General features: G+C 40.1%; 1 protein-coding gene across 1 annotated transcript in view; it reads left to right on the top strand.

The window, feature by feature from the left end:
- The window catches only part of LOC137277490 (G-protein coupled receptor GRL101-like), an 80,328-nt gene that overhangs the window by 34,403 nt on the left and 20,928 nt on the right, over window positions 1–24,997 (top strand). The window lies entirely within an intron of this gene.

The following is a 24,997-nucleotide window of genomic DNA, read 5'->3' as shown; positions in this document are numbered from 1 at the left end:
ACATGTTCATACTAAACTACATACAGTCATTTTTTACTCCTTTCATTGCGAAATACAAACGTTCGGACAGAAACATCTCAGTAGCGTTCTGAGGGTGGACAAATGCATCATTCTCTGTTGCTGTCATTCTGAAAATAACGATTTTTCATTCTGAAACTTCGCATTCAAAGGCACAAATGCGTTGAAATCGATGCATATTGTCGGTTCCACTGATACAACAATTTCGACGATGTCACATTATTATTATCAAAGGTGTTGCTATTCGTATTACCCTGCATTTTCGGATTTTGAGAGACATCCACGGCATTACGCGCTGGCATGGTTCATTTGTTTACCATCGGTCTCAAATTCGTCGATAAGATATTTTTCTACGTGATTTGCTAAGGGTGAATGCAAATGACTATGACATTGCTGGTCGATAAGGTTATCACTTTGAATATAATAACTAGGCATCCATCTTCTTATCAGAAAGTGTCTTGGCGCCACACACAATCATCAGAATCAGGCTCTGAAGCAGGAATCACGTGTGTTAAAAATCTATCGTCATACCGTGCATTGGTTTCAATGCCATTTGATCGAATGAAAAGACTGAAACTCTTTTTAGTTCTCGTCTCTCTGATAGATTGAGAACGTTTGAAAGTAAAGAAGGATCTCATGATAAAATGATGAATTTCACTTTGCGGGATCGGATAACTCATTTTGAGGACACAAAAGGCAGTTCTAGCTGGTAGCCCAGGAATCATTGCATTGATTAAATATAATTCCAATTTGGCGATTAAAAAATATCATACCACTGAAGTGAGGCTTATGAGGCTAATTAAGAGCATTAAGGAAAAGGATCTCATCTTGAATCGTTCCGGTATAATCTTTTCAGTATCCCATTACGTGGGGGTAGAAAGCAAAAAAAATGTCTCTAGTCTGTGTTATCAATAATGATGAAACGTTACGGTATGAATTTCGATTCCCCTTCATAATATCATTTCAGTTAAAAATTCGAAAATATTTCCTTAAGTGTTCATATATCGAATCAGGCATTACATAATTGCTAATAAATAGCAATCATATAATAGCTAATCATAATTTATGCCTAGGCCAAGGATGTAAGCAACACGATTCAGTTCATCTTGGAAAGGAACATTTTACGTCGTTTTGGTGCGACTGCGAAAGTGAAAGTGGCTTGTTCACTGCAACCGATACATACACATACCATTAGCACTAAAGACCAATGGATAATGGATATCAATTAACACTCAGACAATTACAGGCTATATCAAGGATTAATGATGCTAAGTTGAAAGTGTTAGCCTATCCTCACACGCAAGTGTACACAACGACACAGATCAAGACAGGAAACCGGTTCGTCAACATCAGATTTGGAAGTATCTTCCACATGCTCCAACGACGTTCCCAGAAGCCAGTAACAGAACTTGTTTGGTTTAGAAACTCGTAACCTGTTACATCAAGGCTGGAATCGTGACTGGAATATTGATGTGAACGCTTTCGTCTAACCTCAGTTACTCCACAGAAATTCCTCTACTGGATACAGTTGTCCTGACGTTAAAACCTTAATTTTTAATCTCCCCTATCATGTCTACCATTGGTGTTCCCAACCATATTTATTATTGGTGTCCCCCACCATGTCTTCCATTGGTGTCCCCCACCATGTGTATCATCGGTGTCCCCAGCATGTCTACCATTTGTGTTCCCACAATGTATGCCATTGGTGTTCCCCACCATGTATATCATTGGTGTCCATCACCATGTTTATCATTGGTGTCCCACACCATTTCTATTACCGGTGCCCCCACCATGTCCATCATGGTTGTCCCCCACCAAGTCTATCATTAGTGTCCCTCACCATGTCTATCACTGGTGTCCCACGACATGTCTATCATTGGTGTCGCCAAGTATGTCTATCATTGGTGTCCCCAAGAATGTCTATCAGTGGCGTCCCCAGAGTTGGCTCTAATGCCATTTCAGAATCAGAGGATCGACCACTTATTCTCTGGGCGGTTCATGAGGAAAACACATCGGTTTCCAATCTGCGTAAAGATTCAAAGCTATGAACATGACACGAGCGGTGACTAGATGGGTCGTTTCAACGTTCAATTAGTCACTTTTAAAGTACATTGAGGCATGCTCATTCAGTGAAACCTTCCAAACTCATGAGCAAATGTTGTTTGATGAAGGTTAAAGTCATCGGCAAAGGTTTCATCTGCTTAATGTTTCAGGGATGTTTTTGTAAGGTGAACAGGTAACTTGCCCTCTTAAATGCATGTGGTGCAAGCGCAGAAACCTTTTCGCTAAAACCTGGTAAAATCACTCTTTAATTTTTATTTTAGTTTCCAAATTACAGTTAACTATACTTTGAGCAGCGTTTTGGGGTTAGGTAAAGAAATGCGGTTTTGCAAGCATCAGAGCCGCTTCTGGTAAAAGTGCTGACTGCAACTCCTATGGTGATAATAAAACGATAACTGGTAGGGAGGTAAGTTAAGCGCCGCTTTAAGAGGCATTCTATTTATATATCATTGTGTGTCTTTCAGGAACAGTAATATATATGTTGGACATTTACCATTTTGGAGTCATTAACGAGTATAGTGTCACACATAGAATTTTTTCCGAAGAACCAGGATTCGGACCCACTTACACACTGCATAACAAACGTTATGTGGGTTACCTTAACGTACAAAGAAATGTGAAAATCAATCCCATCATTCCAGGTACAAAGTTGCGTTTGTATCTGCCTAATGAAGGTAGGCTTACACATATACATGAAGAATGGCATTTTTGTATAATATCTTCATATCTCTCTTATATCAACATATTTATACAAATGCAGGCACAAATGGTAACATCATCTTGCAAATGCCTAACTATTGGTATTGTGAAAATAATGAATATTATTATCAGATTTGCTTCTTACGTAGAGGTATATCAACATTACTTGCCGATCACATCACAGGTGGAAAATATATTGACCATGTCCATATGATTTAACTGTTGCTTTGGTCGTTACATTATTGACTTCCGATCCGAAATGAGTGTTCATTCCAGCTTGAAGATTCATCATGTAGTCAACTACTGTTTTATCAAGGGAACCTTTATTTGTTATTCTACAACTCTGACAGCCGAGTCGCGTGTCAGCTGTGTGTCATATTGACGGAACGCATGATAGGTGTACAGTTCTGGGTTCACTTCACTGAGGAAAACCAGATTCAACAGAACACTACAAGTCGCATCCCTGCCACAAGCGCTCATTAAACGGGGATTCTCAGGACTCTGCTCGAAAGAGGTCCAAAGGCATCTTCGAGGTTAATCTTGATTGTCACATCTGACACTCGCTGACAATATCAAGCAACTTGACGACGAGATCGACCGGAAAATTGATAGTCTTGCTAGACTCTTACAGGCGATGACTACCGATCAAGGCCTAACGGATAATAGTGGACATCTTCAAATAACATTAGCCATGTAAACCCAGTAGGACTTCAAATGTATCTGGACGGCCGTCGGTAATGTGAATTTTCCCATGTCATTTGTTTCATCACAAGGTATTCAACAAAGCTAACACGATATAGGAACATCCACCAGAGACCACCTGGTACATCGAAGGTTGACTGATAAGTCCTAAGGTTCAAAAGGGAATGTTTCGCGTCAGTGTTGACGTTTTTTGTTCTTGACGTAGCATAAAATTATGGTGTCCTATCCAGAAGAAACTTTAGTCTGTTTCGCTAAGCACACATCATTGTCATACGTATGGTACTTTGTTATTTTGCTTTTATAAATATTCCAGCACATTGTACCCATGGGAGGAATCGGACGAGCGAACGTTTTAAGCATTACACTACCAATACTGCCCCTGATGTTTAGAGACAGATCTGAGGAAATTACTCTGCCTTCGACTGTCTAGCCACATGCAAAATTCCCTCAGTTAGTTTATACTTTATGCACAAAGAAATCTGTTTCGTGTGTTAATCGTAACGTGTTATTTTCCGGCGTTGACACTTTATATTTATGGAAAGTAATGCATGGATTCTGTGTTTGTAAGTGAACATATCATAAAAAATACACACAAGAAGAATTCGTGGATGTCGTTAATTAACTTTGGATAATGCTGTCATCAAAACGTGACATGTTAGCGATGATAATATCATTTTATCCAAATGGTCATTGTCACCTGAACGTGTTATCTTAAAACTATTATGTCTATCTATCATAATTTTGTACTTTATAGTGGGTACTTCATACATACCTATTCGTTTTATATTTTCTGTGCAAGTCGAGGTCGGAGCCAAAATATCTTGGTGTGAGTAATTCAATTCCAATTAACGGCTATCAACCAGGGTTTATATTTCCATGGTGTGAACCAAATGGAAATTTGAGAGAATTGAAATATTGCAGGAGATATTGTGTCTCCATCGGCGTAAATACATTTTAAACTAATAACCCGTGGGATAGATTCAACAGGTATTTTCATTTGAAACGAGATTCGTTAGCACAAATTTGTCAAAGTATGTTATTTTTGTTTTTACGGGAGATTCAACCTGCAGATATTTTATATATCAGAAACATGGGATCGTGAAGAGAAACATTTAGTTTAAACACTAACATACCAGGAAGACATGTACTTGTGGGTCAGACCGTAATATACTGGTAGGTTAAGATTGACGATGACACCTTGGTTATTGTAACACCTACTAATTAATTGCAGAATACCAAGATGTGTTCGAAGAACAAATTCCAGCAGCACACATGTGATCTGCGTCCGAGTGAAATGTCATGAAAAAGTAAGATAAGCTCTGATAAGCCAATATAGTGTCTGTCTGGGCCCAATGCATCGTTTGCTGCAGACGCGAAGCAAACGAGTCACAGTATACTCACATGAATCTCTGTCAGCGACGTCGCGACACCAGGTGTCTGGTAAAAGGTTCATTTAGTCCTGTTTCCGGTGTGTTAGTGCCCTAGCTTCATACAGGTGGCTTCCGAGGCAGAAATACTTCTGACATGCGTACTGTCAACTGTCAACCGGTAATCCGTCTGTGGTATGTATAACACGAAAGGATTTTGATATCGAAAACAAACCACTCAACTAAAGCGTACAATAGTATTGACTTTTTCTGACATTTCGATTCCTTAGACGGACACAAGGATGACCACGTACCATTGGTACCACCCTCGTGATATGACAGAATAAACTTTGGAACTGTTTTGGCAGTGAATAATTAGTTGTATGTACAGGCTACTCAGCCCTATACAGTGGACATATACGGCAACTTAAACGCCATGTTGACAAATATTAGCAAAACGGAACATTTTCAGATGCGTGCAGGTAATGCGAGAGGGCGTTACAAAAACGTTTTGAGTAAGGCATATGTGAAACACAAACATTTTCGAGAGCTTCAAAACACTCCACTTCAATACATCTGTTTCATACTTCCTCTAGTTATCCTTATCTTCTCGAATGTCAAATCCTGGCCTGTCAATCAGGCGTCCTCATCAGCATCCAAATGTCCTTGTTGAATCCCTGATCATACAAGTGTTTAGTTCTTTTCGCAAATTTTAAACCCGTGGTACTCACGAGATGGCCTAAAGGTGAATACAGTGGGTGAATAGAAGCTGTTATCCAAATTCAAGTAGAGCAACCATAGTAACGTGAGTGGTGGATGCCAGTGTCCTCGCGGATTCTGGCCGCCCATGGAAAATAATGTTACGATATAATACTAATTATCCTAGATAGACATACGATGTGTCAATAGTTCTATAAACGGCATACGACCTTTCTTTAATACCATTTGGGCTGTGGAATGATATGCTAAAATATTCATTTATATGGATGTCGGTAAATAATCGAGTCTTGAGCAGAAAATCTAGCTACCAACATCATGAGCATCGATATACGCAAATGGGATGCGATGACGTGTGTCCACAATGTCAGAAAGCCTAAGGACCCGATTTCTCCTCATAGTCGCCATTGACAAGCATGAGTTCCTGAAGATCAGTTCTGACTCGGATCTTCACGGATCTGATGTGGAATTCGACATTGTTCAGTCGACTCTCCTGTAAGAGTTTTCTTTTGGAAGTGGAATCGCTTATGTTGCATACATTTGTCAACTCTAAAGTTCAAGAACTAGTTCGTGTAGCAGATAAAATCAGATATCATTAAGTAACAGGACAAGAAGCACACTATCGTATTTAACCTTCGCAGGGAAACATTGATATACGTTCATACTTAACCACGTCTTCGGACTTCATGACAAGTATGTTGTATGGTCAGAAAACATTTTAGCAGTTAGCAGTTTGATGTGACTGTAAGGCACATTGTCGTCTTGGTTATGATGCATCAACACAAAGGTACCAAGTCTGCACTGTATGTATCTCGTTTTAATCATGTGTGGCAAGTAGTCAATTAGGAGTCGCTCTGCTCTAACCCCTGCTCGTATATATCTGTATAGACACTTTTAAGTGCGGATTGCGATATGCAATAAATCCCTGGACACTGAAGGACGTGTAACTAATGTAGAACCTAGTTCCTGTGATCAGGTCCCAGATGAATATCAAAAGTTGCCATAATCCTTACCATATATGTGATAAAAGCATAAAATATGATACTGACTTCCCCAACGAAAAGCTAATTAATGGGATACAGAGTGCTTTAAGTAGACGGTTGTATATTAAGAACGCTTGATTGCAGACTGAGAACCATACGGCTACAAAACTGTGTCACTGATGAACTGATCGGCGTATGGTTACCCAGCCATCAAACTTAATGAATTACTAGGATGTCATTAAAGAGACATTCACTGATAATAATGCACGATCTGGTTCACAGATCTAGAGCAGTCAAGTTCGATGAATCTGACGGCCATCGTTTGCTAGATTTGAAGATAAAACCTGTTTTATCACTTGTGTCTGGATGTTCCATGAGAACCCATGTATGTCACGTATGTTATATGTTGGATTACACTTTCATTATTTATTAAAGTGTAAACTGTACATGTATATGTGGCAAAATCATTTACTTATATACCAGATAGGTTTCATATCTCTTTTGCTAGTGTCAGGGGCTTCGACAGCGTACTTGATGTGACAGCTCCAATCCCCTTCAGACACATGTGTTCGCCTTATTGTTCAGTCGTTATACTTATACTGGCAATACAACGGGAGACAATTCTGCATAAAGAACAAAGAAGTCGTCCAGTAGTCTGTATTAAGTGCTGCTAACATGGGACTATGCCATTAAAGCCTCACATTAACAAACCTTACTACAAATCATTATATTCTTCATTTGTAGATCAGCTTGACGCACAAGTTAAAAAACTGAAAGTCTGATGACTGCAAATACCCAAGTCATTGACATCTGTAATAGCTATTCTGTAGTCTTTAACATGCCTACATATAAAGTACACTATCAGACAGCTCCTATCACGATAATGACCCAAGGGAACTCTGAAATAGAATCATATGTTTATGTTTAGAACAGACTGAAGAATCTGTTCTCCAGAAGATCCAACTGTGTTTCTTGTTTGATATAAAATGTAAGGAGACTAACTTTTCTCAGCATGCAATTAATTATCACCATACCCTTTTTCACAACGCAAGGTAATATAGGATTTTGTGGACTAGAGAATTTTCATTCCCTCCAATTCAATGTTGGCAATGTCAGATTATTCTCTTTGATCTGTACGTGTGCTGTCTTTCAGTGTCCTGTTTCATCACAGGCATATTGACTATTTTATTTTCCGACATCGCTGAGTTCTAAACATATGTCTTATGAAGGTTAGTTGTGGTTGTTTCTATTTTCTGGTTGTAATGTTCTTTATAAAGCAGACATCAAAGCGCTTCAGGTTTTGGCTTATAACCTGTCCAACGAGTCACGTTTGAAAAACTGAACAATGCAACCAAATTAAAGTTTTTAACTTACATTAGTAACAGAAAGCAAACATAGACCTCACAACCCTTTTTCAGATGACTTAGGTGATATTAATATTTATATTTGAATTCAAGACCAGTTTATGTTTCAATCAGTTTTCCCCACAACATAATGAATATGACACTTCTAATGAATTAAACACGCTATTCTGTTTTAAGTTCCGTTTGACATATTCAACACAGCAGACGTGTTATTTCCGTTTCTAACAGCGAGCAGGAGGAGTAAAAAAGCTTTTTGAGGTATCCTCAAAGGCAGACCCCTAATGGGGTCTAATTAGTCCCATGGAGATCTCAAACGGGACTCGAAGGAGAACTCGAACGCAAACAGTGTCTGACACTGCCGTATCGTAGACGCCGACGCTGTCAGATGAAGTCCATTCAGCGTTTTTATTCTTTCATCTTGCTGCCATTGTTGCTGGAAAGGTCACCTTACACACGAGCCCCACAGTGTCCCTACAGGAAGATGGCATAAAGACGTTTTTTTAATCACTGGGGATCTTGAAAGTTATGAAGATGCTTGACAGAAGATGCTTTGTTGCTTTATGACAGTGACATTTCACGAATTCTGCTGTTAGCTCAGCTATGAAAGAAATTAGGCTAACAAGTATAACAGTGTTATTGTCAGTGTGTACATACGTCGAGACTGCCTAGAACTTAGAAGTTCGTGCGAAACCCTAATGCAATACGATATGTCCTTATTATACCAGTAGTGTTGGAAAGCCAAGAGGCCCAGCGTCAACACAACTATTTGCAGGGTGAAACAATGTGCAGAGATCCTACAAAATTTGTAGCACATATAACCACTATACTAAAAACGCGTTTGGCATAAACATATTCTCAAATTTGGAAGATACCCTTCGCACTGAAGTCCATATTTAATTACTGATTTTTGTGCTAATTTGGCCAATACATGAGTAATAGATTTTTTCTACATTTTGTTTACTAGGCGTCTCAGCCAAAAAGAAAGATTGTGACGTCGTCCGCTAATTACTGAAGGCACTGCATGGACAGATACTGACTTTATTAAGTCCTTTCTTTGTAAGTGCTGACATAAAGTGATGGCACAAACAATTTACAGATAATTCCTACGATGGTATGACCGTCGGCCGCATGTAACAGTATATGTTTGAAGGCCTTGTGGGTACTTGTTGACACTTTATGCCAGGTGGGGAATCAAATCGGTGGATATGTAATGTTTAAAACCATTACCAAAACGTTTAACTGTAATATAAGGGGAATTGATGGACCTGCAATTTGAAATGGTGAGTGAGTGAGTCTGTTCTAACGCCGCCGCTTTCAAAACTATTCCAGCAATATCACGGCGTGGTACACCAGAAATGTGCTTCACATGTTTTACCCATGCTGACATTCGAACCCGGGTCTTCTTTGAGACAAGTGGACGCCTTGAAATTCTGCTTACCCGACCACCCCAATAACTGTCGGCTTTCAGCTGACTGTCCATGATAACTGCGACGATACATCTGCCTCGCATGTTTACATCACTTTTTAGAATGTCAGGCAATCCTTTTAAAAAGTTTTTTCAGGCACAATACATTCTGGTTTTTATGCCCTTAGTGCTAGAAAAATCCAAGTGAACATTCGGAAATAATATCAGCCTGTTGTGCCGAAATGACACACGACGAATATTTTCAATAGAATTGATTTTCCTTTAAAAATATGAAAAATATTTCGTCTTGTAAAATGTATTTATCACACTTTAAATTTTGTTGTTGCATCTCACGAATGTCTTAAGTTTCAGGTAATAAAGCATTCGTAAAATGAAGTAGTTTGTCATATATGTCAGTCATCAAAATACACTTAGTCTATTATCGTTAATGTATGTGTGCAAGTTACATGAATCACCTGTTAAAAAGGCGACAAGATTAACACGACACGGTTACGTCGTGGGCAACGAGGCTGACAGTGACGGCGGCACGATATAGGGTCACGAAACATGCAAATTCGTAGACTCAGAATCCGACATCAATTCCATTGAATGCTTTTAAAACGTAACGAAAGCAGAAAGTCTGTGAGATAAGGAATTCGACCAGCGTTGAAACGATGCAATATACAGTTAAGTGCCAAATCTGATTGAATTTGAACGTATATTTCTATTTCTAGAGCTGCTTCTTTAGTTCGCGTGTAACAGTGCACGTACGGGTTAGTACACAACCAAGGTAGTTCAATTGAATGCATAGCAACCCTATCGGGTGATCAAGATTGGCAATTTGATAACATCCCAAAAGACTTGTTCTCTTTATTAGAAGTCTCCAAGGCACCTATCGTCAGCCTGTCGTATTAACACAAGCTCACAGACAAGCCGTAGCTATGACAACAAAATCATCATGGCAGCGAAAGGAGTCCTTTCCTGGCCATAGCACCTGACTTTGTGGAAAAGCATTAACAATGATTGGCAATATGAACCCAGGTAAACTGGGGATGGGGTTTTTAATGCATCATGGGAAATTTCACTTTTGTCATGAGATATATAAACCAATAGCAAATAAAGGGATTTCTTCGTTCAATTTGCATTATCTGCATTATGTCCAAATGACGTCCTGTTGGTTCTGTGGGCTTTTAACCAAATTACTGGCCAATCACGTAGCTTCATCCCTCATCATCTGAGAGATGCTGTGGCCCCGGAGTGATTTTTATTCCATGAAATGAACTCTTGACTCTGTTAGGAATATGAGGCATGTTCCCTGTTCCATATTTAGTTGCTCATTACGTTTCATAACCCCAAGCAAGTACTTATTAGTGGGTGAGTCTCGGACATCGTCCTTTCTTAGCATTATTTTAGTCATTTGATGGAGGGTCAGACCAGCAATTGGTTTTACATACTGTAACGCGGCTGAAAGTCAAACCCTAGTGCCAAGTGAGACGAAACAATAGTTTAATCAGCACGTAGTCTCATATTTTATTTATTTAAAATTTCAGATTTTACGTTTTCGCTAGAAGGCACTGAAGCAACATCTGGCTTCAGATAATGTCTTGGCTAATTATGATTCGCTACACACAGACGCAATATCTATTGTGATAATAACTGAGCAGAATTTGATTTAACATAGTTTTTAGTTACTTCATTTAAACTGTGAATCAGTTTAAATGTTCCTATTTGTTTTTGATTTTGCTGTCAAAGCCAATCACATTTCTTTGAAAAATAATAGCATACCACTACAAGAACATGAAGTGAATTCCACGGATTTCCAAGTGTAACAAACACGACGTATCTTTTTCCCCTTTTTAGCGAATGTTGTTTCCTGTTTTTCATTCGAGAAAAGATCCATCTTTACCAATAGAATTAAATGGCGTTAAGTAACATGACAGCGTCAAGACAGTTGTGCAGTTATTGATTTTATACATTTAATAAGAGAACTGCGGGACGACAGCACGGCCTACAGAAACAATAGCATAAGGTCTGGTCACTGCTACTAGAATAGACTATTTTAGTGCATAATTCAGGCGTTTGGGCGATGAACGTCAGTAGAAACCATACAGTTTCGGGATGTGGTGCATAAGAAACCCAGACTTTGTTTGTATTTGGTCAAACTTTCAATTAAACACGGCCATCCATATCCAATGAATCGAAAATAGATTGCACAATCGGGTTATCTTGTTCGTGCTAACCAAACCAAACCAACATGTCAATCTTTTCAGTACAATGGTGAGATGACTGTCACACCGCCGCCGACAAAGAACTATCCAGACACTCTCTAAGAATTATTAAGAAATGAAGAGCTTAGGTCTCCTCTCCTACAAATGTATTTGAACGGTTCGTGATTCGCCATTAACCTGAATGAAATAAATAGAATCTGGTACAGCCGTAGGTCAGAATTATTCAAACTCCTTTCAAAGCTTAGCAAAACACGGGGCGTAAGCGCGTTGCTTGTTTCTTCCAGTGAGTAGGCTGACTGCTAATTGAAACTTTACAGGAGTGAGATCTATTTGTGTTGAATGAAATTACGATTCCCAGTGTGCAGATTGCTTATGACATAAATATATTCCACATTTGGATTGGTACATTTGTTCGTGTGATTCGAAATATCTTAATAACATGTTTGAACGGTTTGACCGTTATGGAATCAAACATTTAATTCAGTGAATATTGTACTGCGAACAGATTCGTTGCAATGCTAAACATGGCATCAACTGCACCCTTGTGTTTAAGAGCTTTGAAAACCACATCTTATCTCTTCGGGCAAATACGTAACAGCTAAGAGGTAAACACGGCAAAACACACGTAGGTTTCTAAATTTAAATCAGGTTGGAAATGCGAAGGTTGGCATTAGTCGCATATGAAAATCGTGGTTGTGGTTTGAATTTCACGTGCGTCTTACTTGCTTCGAATATGGGACTTAACGAGATAAACACAAAATACATCCAAACCTTTTTACACGAATGTTGAGCTGGTGAAAAAGACATATACCGACTCGCTTCTGCCGCAGGTAACGTAATTCTTCGTGATTTGGATGTGTTTCTGTATGCAATTATTCTCTGGTCCGCCTGCGGACAATCAGTATGAAAACAGGGTTTTCTGCGCGGTGAACACATTGGAGTGAATAGTCTTATTTGATGTGATCAGGATGTAGCTGTGAATAGTCTTATTTGACGTGATCAGGATGTAGCTGTGAATAGTCTTATTTGACGTGATCAGGATGTAGCTGTGAATAGTCTTATTTGACGTGATCAGCATGCAGCTGTCAATAGTCCTACTCCACGTGATCAACGTGTAGCTGAGAATATCCTTGTTTGACGATATCAACACATAGCTGTAATTAGTGTTATTTGACAGGTGAACACGTGACTGAATGATATTAGTGAACACGTAGACATACAATCGTTTATGATGACCACGTTGGTGTGAATAGTTTTATCTGACATGGTGATCAGTAGACGTAAATAGTGTTATCTGATATGATGACTACGTAGATGCGAAAAGTGATATCTGATATGGTGAAGAGCGGCATTTGACGTCATGAACATGTGAATGTGAAAACTGTCATCAGATATGACAAACACATGACAACTCAAAAGTACAATGATGCCACAATAACCAAATCGTGTTCTGTAAAATACAGGCAACCGACAGGTGGAAGAAATCTGTCGGGTCAGACAACTAGATTTGATAACGGTTCATCATTCAACGAAGCCAACAGTTAAAATCTACGCAGCCCACTTGGAATGACGAACTTCGAGGCCAACAACATAACAAAAAGTGTGTTGCTCTCAGACTGGCTTTGGCTCGCAAGTCTGTAAGTAACATCGCCTTAACAGTTATAGCTTTCCTTTGCCTCTCGAGGCTGATAAGTTTGAAGGTAACCGCGAGTTGCTCTCATTATAGCCCAACGCCTGTCTCCTGATATTAAAATGACTAACATATGCGGTTAATAGTTCAGCGAGATGATAGCCATTCCTGCTTAATTGCCACAGGGCAGGTTCAGGTGCATGTCAAGTCGGCATTGTTTAAAGCCACCATGCATCTCTTGCAAACCTGTACGCCAAAAATAGTAGACTATCCAATTTTGTAAACACAAACAGGAATTTCAACATACGTCATTGATTTTTCATACTGAAGTGAGACGTTATCAGTATAGAAAATGGTTTAAAATATGCCACTTGAGCCATGCCTTCATCCATCACGATTCAAAGTAAAACACCATTGTGTATGGCCATACACCGTCGCCTCCCGCTGATGGAACGATGTATACGGAAACGGTGTCGTAATGAGCCCCTTTAACGGGACCCGCAGGATGCGCCATCAGTTGACTTTTGCCCCAGTTCCTAATGCTGATGATATTGATGAAGATAGATGCTGAGCACTGCAGTAACTGCAGAACCGATGCACGATCACACATCAATTCATTAAGTCGTCTTCTGCTATCAAATTTAGTGGATTTCCTGTCACAATTCATGCAGTAAAACCTTCGATTGATCGATGATGGCGTTTTTGTCCAATAAGGGACACGTGGAACAGCGGAGGTTTGAACTCCCAACACTGCAGACATTAATAGGAAAGTGAATCCTCCTATGTCATTCTCAGTTAATTAGCAAAAGGACTTTAGGTAAGGAGAGCACAAGAATAATAGCCACTGTGAAGGACTGGAAGTCCCAAGTAACACCTTAACACCACACACTTTGACGAATGCATTAAAGAAATGATCCACAAGCAGTGTTTATATTAAAAACAGCCGCTGGGGCATTTGAAAGTTACATAAAGGCACAAAAGTGTATTATTATAGGATTCCCTTCGGGAGAAAATCTACGCATGCATTCTTTTCCTAATCTTTATTCAGGTTTTGCTCTGATGGAAAGTTTATAAAGGTTAATGGAAAGATTATTTTAATCATGTTGGGGCTAGTGTAAGATTTAGTGTGTCACGTTGAGTTCTCGGTATGTTCGTGAAAGCCTGAGATTTTGCTGAAGGAAATGTCCTGTGTTTTTACTAATATCAATAATTGTAGTGAAGCGTTAATTACTACCTGTGTGACTTGTTAATATACAAGTGTATGAAATATTAATGCTCTGCGCTCACATCCGGATTATTGCATCGTAAGGAGTAATGTCCTTTCCATGTGTACCCAAAAGGACTTTCCCAGAAGCAAATGTGTTCAGTCTCATATGGTCACTAATTTGTTCATTTTTACATGAATGCTGCTGTAAGGGGTTGGGTAAGGGAGTGGCGTACAGTATTTGAGTGAGTTGGGTTTACCGGCGTTTAAAAGACAGTTTCAGTTATATCATTAGCACTTTTGCGGGGTTTAGAGTTACCTCTTTAATGAGTGCGATTAAGGTGCTATCAAATCTAGGTACATAGTCAAAGGAAATCGGGATTCGAACCTGTGGTCATAGGTGTGTGTTTTATATCAAAGGGACACAACTCCACACGTCGAACCATATCGCCTTCGACGACTGAACCGCTTATACCTCGTCTTTTCCGAGAATTTACGTAAGGTTAACAAATACAATTATGTTATGATGTATGGTTCTGCAACACTGACGCCTGTGAAGCATGCAGCATCAATACCGGTAGACTTGTGACTGGCAGCCAGCAACTACCATAGATGTCACAGTGTCTGTTCAGTCACCTATCAGTCGTAGATAAGTAGTGTTGATCGCAAAGATGCTGTATGGGTGATGGTTTGTGATAGCTTGTTCAAGGGAATTCCCATGGCTTAGGTCCTGCCCGACACTCTTCAGGAGCATTAACAACACATGTGTTGTCTCACTGGATATGTTATAGCAATATCCTAGAAATAACAAAGGTACCCGGGGTGATGTGATGGTGCTCTGTAGGGGCAACAATAGAGGATGCATCACACGACGAGCCAAGACGAGTTCGCTCCCAAAAGTAGAGGTAACAGACTACTTACGAGAACGGGACGACGACGTAAAACACTTGCTCCCTGTCAGTGGGTGAAGCAATACAGGAAACCTCAAGAGGAGTATATGACTGAGGACCGTCGACGAGACAACCCGTACTCGCTTCAAGCTGGTGAATGAGTACCTTACACTGTACTTAGAGGCACCTTCGATGATGTGAAATATCCCTGTGCTACCGGTACGTGAAGCCAAAGACGACCATGGATCATAGAATATTTTTCCCAGGTTACATGGGTGTTTGTTAAGTGCCGCAGACAGCAGGACTCCAGCTACTCAAAGGTACAGGAACCTAGTCAGACCAGAACTATCAAACTCATGGGTAAACCGTGGATTGTCCAACGCCCTCGGAACGCCATACCACACCACTGACCCGTTTCTAACCGAGCTTATAACAAACCCATTGAGCATTCCACACGGAATCCTTGCTGACTGAGCTCAGAGACAATAAAAGGCATAGTATGGCCTACAAAGAACGCATCTCCAATATACTGTCAAAGACAAAATATGTGTCTATGTGGCAATATTAACTCAGGAAGGGTCTGAGTGAAACCACAACTTTGTGGAAGGAATGTTTCCTGTAAAAGAAATTAACACAAACATGTTTTCTTCATCTCAGGTCATTAAAAGTCGACCAGTAATCATTTAACAGATTGAGTAAATGCCAAGAGAAAAAGAAAAGAATTCTTGATGAAAAAAAATAAGTATCTGCCAAAAGATATTTGTCGTTTCAAATCATTCCTGTCCATCATCAAGGTTTGTTGCAAAATATGTTTTCAATGTCAAACCATACATAATACTGGAGCAGAATTAAACTCACATCCGTCCTTTAATCTTAACATTCAGAGAACTCAATGATAAAACCAATGCAAAATACTTTAACAGCTCTAAAATCAATACTTGAGGCACAGCACAAACGTCTATCGGTAGACGCTAGCAATGCGCAGTTTGCCAAGGAAATGTAATAGCCACGCTCATACCGTTTCAGAACTCACATATCCAAGAGAGACTGCAATAGACAACGGTTTGATAGAAATAGCTTCCAGTATAATAACATTGCCAGCATGGGCACACATCATTGAGTACACCAGCAGATACGTGATAAACAACGATACCTCCCACTCGTCGTTAAGCGGTAGTTGCTTTATAGGAGGGCCCTTTCACAGACGCCTAGTTGTGTGCAATCTTGTCAGGTTAATGTACGTGGGAGATGCTTCTCCTCGTTAACCTATGTGTGAAAGTGGGAGGGGAAGGAAAAAAGGTGGGACAGAGGGAAAGAAAGAAACAGAGAGAGAGACAAACAGATAGAGGGGGTAAAGACAGACCAAATCGGAGGATGAGACAGGCGAACTCAAAAAGAGAGACAAAAAATAAGAGATTCAGAGAGGGCGAGAGAGAGACGAAAAAAAGGGTAGAGAGAGAAAGAGAAACGAAGAGACAGACGAAATCAAAAGGAGAGAGACACAGAGAGAAAAGGAGAGACAGGTGGGAAAAAGGAAGAGAGAAACAAAGAAACGAAGAGGCAGTCGAAATCGAAAAGAGAGACACAGAGAGAAAAGGAGAGACAGAGAGTCTAGAGTGAGAGGAAGAGAGTGAGCGAGAAATAGAAGAATCAAGGGGAGAGAGGCGTTAAAAGCCATGCTTTTGAATGAGTACCTGTTATTTCCATAACATTACTACTAGGTTTTGGATGAGCGTCGGAAATCCAGCGAACCCGAATACTCATCTGATAACTCTACTTGGCATGGAAGTTTTTTTTATCTCACGTTGCCAAAGCATCACAATGCATATGCATAGGCGTCCCTACTCAAGAACCCACGTTGCTGATGATACTGTGTCAACGATGTAAACACCACGATCCTGTCATGCCATCTGTGACCTGCATGCCTGCGTTAATAGACACTGGAAGATGGACCCATTTCACAAGGGTTCAAGACTCTATACTCTTGGAATGGCAAAGAAGCATCTGCATGTGCGTCCTCATCATGATTACATTTTTAAGGAATGAACCATTTATTTCAAAAGGCCGGCGTGATGTTCTCTGGAAAGTGTTTGGGTGGAGAGACAGAAAAAAACCGTAATACATGCACCATGCATTGATAAGGGTGATTTTTGCATGTTCCCGAAATGTTTATTGAGGTTATTTTGGACGAAGGTCCTTTCGTGTGGGTAAATCTGCTAAAGTATTTTACAGTTTCCTTCCACGCTTGCGCAGTTTTATAGGTGTGAGCTTCGTGCACGATAATCAGATTGCGTCAGGAATAACGTTCCTGGCTTAATGCGTTGTGGTCAACCAATTTCTGCGTATGCTTTCGCTGTCGTTATGGGGTAGCTCTGTGGCCAGGAGTGACGGGTGTGTCGAGAGCAGAAATATTGGTAGAGATCATGATAGGTCACGTTGTACTTGGATGATCCTGATGTCAGTGACGCGGGCTGTGGATAGTGCGTTCGCTTGCCACTGGTTTTGACGCATTCATGAGTTATTTAGACTTCATCTTGTTATCTAAAGTAAAATAAGCTTTATTTTATACTGAAAAAGGCTTTCTGTAAACACGTTAATCCTAAGGTAACTACAAGCTTGTCAGACTTATATTGTTCAAACATTTGCAATTGCATATTTCAAAACGAGCAGGGTTTCGATAGACGACCTCAAATAAATCAAAAATGTGCAAAAAAGAGACAAATCTCTACTTTTATGTTCCTGATATATTCTTTCCTAACACGTTACGTCTCTGTAAGTAATTTCCGGAGATTGATGAGACAGTCGGAGGTTTTGACAAATGCATGTTGGGAATACACGTGTATCTGTGTGTCCACCCATCGAGCTCAGCTTCCTGGTTGTCTATCTACATAATAGAATGTGCAGCCAGAAATAGTTCTATTAAAAGCCACGAGAAGCCACGAGCTATTGCGGTAAAGCCAGAACTTTCGTGAAGTCTTTCCATCCCATTCCGACACTTTGTGAAGCTATCGCAACCCGCTAGAGCATGAGCAGAGATTTCCTGGGAACGAGACATATGCTAGACATCGGCGATATCGATCAGCGATTGGTGACGATCGGCTCTTGAGTTTATCTCTGAGTGTAAACTCCACATAGCGTTTCTGTTTGTAATCTTGGGTAAATATGACTTATTTGGAATTTATTGTGATATCCATCTCTCAGTTAGCACAGGTGTTGATCTCTGTAACATACTTATCACTTGGTTCACGGTTCACGAAGAATCCCTGTACTATCAGAAATAAATATTTGCTTTTATATGAAGTTTTTGAAAATAGACCCTACAAGTACGTCTGTCTGTTCCGACTTTTTTTAGTCTGTTCAGATGAAGGAGAATGCCTCTTTCCACCACGAGAAACTCTCCCCACCCGCTCCTCGCCCGTTGACATTTAAACAGTCATGTCTATCATTAGCTTGCGAATCTTGGATTTCCTTATGTCTAGGGCGCGCACGTAATTAATAAAACCGGAAAATGTTACCAGTTTAAGTTTCTTTTGATTACTCTGTTATATTTATGACTCATATATCCGCAAATATGGTAACTATACTCATAACTATCAACCTAAGTGTTTCGTTCATTCATTTGCCAATTGTGCATAAGGCCATGGGAGGCTGTGTAATGGTTTCTAGAAACATCTTATTCAATGTCATGACTCTCTTGTTCGTCAACTGACATCCCTACTGGTCCTGTAATGACCATATGCCCAGCAGTATACTGCACGCATTCAGTACGTTATGCGTGTAAAGGTTTCACAATAAGAGCAACTGACCTTTTGAACAACTCATTATATTTTGCACATGCAACAAAGGGAAACCACATGAAGGTGATTTGACACAGAACAAATGTTCCTCTCGTCCGTGTGTTATTACTTGGTGGGTTATCAGTGCTTTCAGGACTTTTCTTAAACCCATGATTAGCATAAAACGAGACTGACGGCGTTGGAAAGCCAAACACCTGACTTGGTTTTGTATGTCATTGTATCCCAACTTCCCAAATCGATGTTCACGTTTTCAATCACCACATTGTGTGGTCCAGACCGATTGTTTACAGATCACCATAGAGCTGGAATAATGCTTCGTTAAACAATAAACAAACAAAACAGCCATTATTCCCCCTCATAACTTTCACGAATGTTTGTTATTAAACCCACAGGAGTTAATCGTCTATCAGAGGTTCTTTCTGAATTCTAGCATCCACTCATTTAACTCTCGTCTTGTAATTCTCGCAATGTCGAATCTATGTTCAGTAATGCCGTTGTCTTTTTAACGAGAATTCCGTCTAGCCAAATTCTCCGTTGGAAGACTGAAACGCAATATCCTATGTGTTCGCACAGTTTAAAGTCTGCGAAGAATGGCGACATGTAGATGTTGATTGCTGGAACCCAATACTTATTTCAACAGATAGTATTTCTCCCAAACATCACGGAACATCCCGAAGATCAACAGGATTTTATTTCTTTATCTGTTAGACGATATTTCATCTGATAAGTTATGTTTAAGTGGATATGTTGAGTTGCATGTCGCATTGCACAGCATTTCAGTTGCACGATAGCGTGTCAGCATGAAGCGAAAGGAATGCAAAACGAATGTTGCGGACATTGGTGGATACTAAAGAAACAAGAACCAAAACCAGTACAATCATGTCTATATGAGATTCGAATGAACGTCGAATCACGACATCCAGGCCCGCTGAACACGAATGTAACTTTCTATTCCTATAGCACCCTTGCAGTTTGAGAGATCACATATCCATTAAAGGAAGACATGCCACTAGAATAACTATAGCGAATGCGTTTGGATTTACGCCACTATTAGCAACAATAATAGTAATAATGCTAATATTTGCGCCTAGAATCCAACGCAATTGTATTCTCTGGCCTTGCATTACTACCCTGACGGAATCGCACTTTCAAAGTCGACGCCGTAATCCACGTCTCAGGAACTCATTTTAAACAGCTGGATCGACTGAATGCAGTGCGGACGAAGTAAAATGCCCAGGAAGGGTCACAAAGCAGTAAGAGACGTAGGTCTCATGTGTTTGGTTTCTCCACACCGGGATTCGACCATTGACTATCCGCTCACCTTTTAGAAAATGATTGACACAACTATTATCCATAGCACTGGCTCTTTGTATTGCTTGTTCTTACTGATTTATACACCCAAGCCTACACCGACTGGTGTGTGTTGTAATAACAGCGTTTAATTTACATTTTTATGCGTTTAAATCCTTGACTCCCTAAAATTATTATGATCCCCTTATAATTACAGTTCCCGGCTTACACGAAATATTGTGCAGGACGCCCCTCGTTCCTCAGATAGTTCCCTTCATGAAGGTGGTTAACCTGTGTCCTTTCGTTGAATGACGGTCGCAGTTGGATCTTAGATGAAAACTCAACATCCCTCACATAAAAAGCCCACAATGGGCTTGTGGTGTATATTTAAATTCACAGACGGTCTCTTGGCCTGGTATTAGGTCCCGCTACGTAGGAAATCATTTCTCGTAAGCAATATTTCAGAGTAATTGCAACAAACGACAAAGCTGAACTCCCTTGAACTATTAACAGGCAATGCAGAAAGCACACTGTCAGTGGTCTGTGTACTTTTAGTTTTTTCAGCTACTGTTTCAATCTCAGGCGTGGGCTATTGGCTGAGTAAAGCTGCGTAGGTTGTTTGTGTAAATCTGTCAGATCAAAGACATCATTATCGAGTTTTCTTAATTCATCAAATCCTCCGCATTTTAATTAGACTTCCATAAAAACCTTGGATACTGCGTCTTTAGAATGATCTTCACTTTGTGCTGAATATAGCTACGTTCGTTGCCGTTGGACACCAGACTGTGTCGCATTAATATTTACAAACCACTCATAATGTGTAGTACAAAGAAAAAGCAACATTACTAAGAACCTAATTACGACATTACACATATCATTTTCTTGATAATATATGCTAGCGTTCAGAAATATTCAATTCTACAGCATATGTACACAATTTCATTTTATGCAAAGTCGACAGTACAGTTTGTGTGACATTGTCGACAGTACCGTTTGTGGTATCATAGTCTGAACGCGTGACCTGTTGACATCCTTGTAGGACACACTGTTCCAGTTTCTCAGCGGTGACGGCTGCAGGTGGCGCTGGTAGCATTCTTATTTGTAGATCCAGTCAGTTCTATATGTGTACTATTGGATTCATGGCTGGAGAATATGCTGGTCGCGACAAAACAACGATGTTAGCGTTATGCATGAAGTCGTTTGTTAGTCTTGCTCTATGAGGCCTTGCGTTCTGGTGCTGGTGGACAATGGCAAGTAGTTGTTGCTCGATAAGTGGCAACATGACTACTTTAGAAACTCACCCCTGTATCTTCGAGCATTCAGCTTGATATGTATAACCACACGTCTCGTATAGAGATCGCCGTAGATCACCCCTACACCATCGCGCTCTCGGCTCCAAATGGCTGGTCCTCTTGAACGCAACTCGGAGACGCAGACGTTCGTTGATGAAAATCACAATCACGCAACGTCTCCAATCACCTAGCGTCGAACTAGCCTTGCCAATGTCGACGACAGTGGGTTTTGAAGAGTCAGATGCACTCAGTGGTACGATCGACGCGCTCGAATACCATGTTCTCGTACACTGTATGTCGACTGATACGATGCCATTGTACCGTCGCTGCCGTTGATGTCTCCGTTGCAAAACAGTTTCTCAGATGAAATGTCATCACTGGCGGACCACTCTAAGGCCTGGTGTATTGCCGTTGTTTTCGTCGTCTCCCCAAACTGATGACAGTCGCTCGGGTGCAGTCAAAGGTTCTGGCAATGACGGTGTGGTAATTTGTTTCTGTTCTTTTTACTATAGCGTTGCTCACGTGTCGCTTTGCTGTTTTGTAACGTCAGTATGCACGTGCATATTGTGGGTCATCTGAAAAAGTAGCTTCGTTTTGTTTTGTTTTGTTTTTTTGTTTTTTTGTTTTTTGCGACGTTTAGGCCAATCGTTATTTTTGTCGCCGTTTGTTCCCAGTAGAGTTTTATCACTTCATTTTTATGTTTGTGAATTTTGGTGTCATATTTTGGGTGTTTGCATACTTGTACATAATTCTTAATACCAGAATGACACCACGTTAAAATAGTAATTACTTTTATATACAAAGATTACATTACATACAAAGTGGTAACATGCATTGACGGTTTCGTTAGACGAATAGTTTCAGCATGACCGAGACGACGTCATACGTGACGTCATTAAACGAGACGCCACTAATGGTGACGGTATCACGCCGACAATCAGTAGTTACTAGTTGCACATAAAATGTATACAGCATAGGTACAACAGTCGGTTCCAAATGACAGGTAAATATCGTTGACAACCTTGTAATCTGCAAGGTATTATATACACGTCCGTCTGGAAGTATTATATAGAGAGAATCAATACAACAGTAATATACATAGTATATAGATTGTATAACATAATCGTCAGGACAACTCAACTCTATATCCTGGTCATGTCGACGTCTGACCTCTCTCCAAGTCCTCTGATAATAAATGTATCACGTAATCTTGTTCACAGATGTGATGTCGAATCCCTGATGAGAGATTTCCAACACAAACAATATTTCCTGCGTTTATACTAAAGGGGTCCTCTTAAACTTTATTCACCTGTGGACACATCTGTCTCGATTAAGCCAGTGATTCGACTAAACCCTGTTTCCTGGCGTTTAGACAACACTAATTTCTTCTATTGATTGTTTCTATTTGCCATTCGGATTATCCACGACACAAGTTTTGCATGCCAATGTCCATCCGCTTTATCAAGCGTATTAATCGTCAATCGCATTGTCACATAAATGTCCGGTTTTCTGTAAGAAGTATTTCTGTGTGTTTATGTATTCTGAAATAGCCGTACTGCCCGTGGACGACATGGCTTAAAAGTAGCTATTTTAGGCTAGAGGACTTCGTTAATACCCCGTAATAGCCGTATCGATATGCGAATGCCTGATGATACGAATCACTGGATCGTCTGATAGTGTGAATGATATTCGATTGTGTCAAGGGCACGATCGATCATATATATGACAATCATAGCAATGCGTATCTCACCACATCGGACTGTCTTCAGCCATGTAACGTTTGTGATACTTTATCATTTCCAAGTAAGAACTGTAGAAATATATATGAAATATTAATATTTTAATGTTAGAAATTGTCCTGAAAAATATACCGCTAAGAATGGAGATCAAAAGAAAATAAAACAAATAAATTTTGTCTGCTGTCGAACAAATATTGTGAAGAGGATGAGTATTACTAACATTTCATAATTCTTGTCATCCTTAACTTTTCATCAACATTCTGTGGCGGTCCTGAAATCAAACAATATGATTATGTTCACCCAGCCATGTGGATATAGCATTCGCTAAAGACCCGAGTTCAGTGAGTGAAACCCATTTCTGGTGTCCCCGCCGTGATGATGCTAAAACTAACCTCACTCACTTATCGTTTATGTTACTCTGCTACTAAACACAACATATGATATTAGTAAGCACAAATTTGTACGTTTTCGAATTTACTTTCTGCCATCTACAATGCTGAACAGTTATATCGTTCGTAATAATTGTACTGGATTGTTGTTAACACGTAGGGACAAGGTGTTTGAGACCCAAATACCTGGGACAGCTTCTGTGAAGCTTGACTCGAATCCATGTCAGCCCTGGGGACAATGTCGACGCAGTTTTGACCGCTATTTCCCGCAACGTCTCATATCGTTCATCGTCAGTGATCAGAGAATACAACACCGCTTTTGAATGTGCGGTTTCCTACAATTAGAACCCATTACAGCCACATCCGGAACGACAAGGTGATATAGCCCCCCACGTTGAAAGACATACCTCAGAGTTGTGATACTTACACAACACCAAAACATCTGGCACTGATCCAAAACAATATTTAATCAAACACTATATGTCCATTCGCTCAAATCGCTATCGGCACGTATGTCAGTACTTAACAATTAAGTGAAGTTTACGCAGGACTTACAATCGCAGCCGCAGGGAGCATGTGTCACTTCCATCGCTTAGAAATGTCAGCAATAGCCATACTTCTGCTAAAGTGTGATGACTAGACAATATGGTGCCATGCCTTTAGGGGGTCACGATGCTGATGCTGCGTTTGGGATAATCGTATACACTTGCTGTGTGTTGTGGCTTATCTATACCAACATCACCTCACCAAAACAGCGTCCAACCCACAACAGTTGATCCGCGAGGTGTTGAATCGGACATGTGACGTGAATTCCTCAGGATTCAGAAATCACGCCATGTACTATTACGACGAATTAATCTAACGTGCATACTTTCCACCCAACTCACTTCCTCTGGACGGCGAGCAAACAGTAAACGTGCCACGAGGTATCGTCCTTGCGTAACAATTAGCAGTGCTAACTGGGTTCGCTCAATTTTGTTTGATAGGAGTACTGTTTCTAGATCCTTTCATCCTATCGTCGTATCCATGTTTTTGTATTCATCAGCAGGACACATTAGATTTTGTACTTCATCTGTCGGTTAGGTACGTGAAATTTGTACTTATCCATCAACAAAATACATATAGCGTCCACCGTATTCGTGAGCGTGATATAAAATTTGTACTTTAAATATCTATCACCGTGGTATCAAAACTTTCTATAACTATCGGTCTGAGCTGTATA

Source organism: Haliotis asinina, chromosome 3 (genome assembly GCF_037392515.1).
Source record: "Haliotis asinina isolate JCU_RB_2024 chromosome 3, JCU_Hal_asi_v2, whole genome shotgun sequence".
NCBI lineage: Eukaryota > Metazoa > Mollusca > Gastropoda > Lepetellida > Haliotidae > Haliotis > Haliotis asinina.
This window is presented reverse-complemented; position numbering and strand designations above follow the sequence as displayed.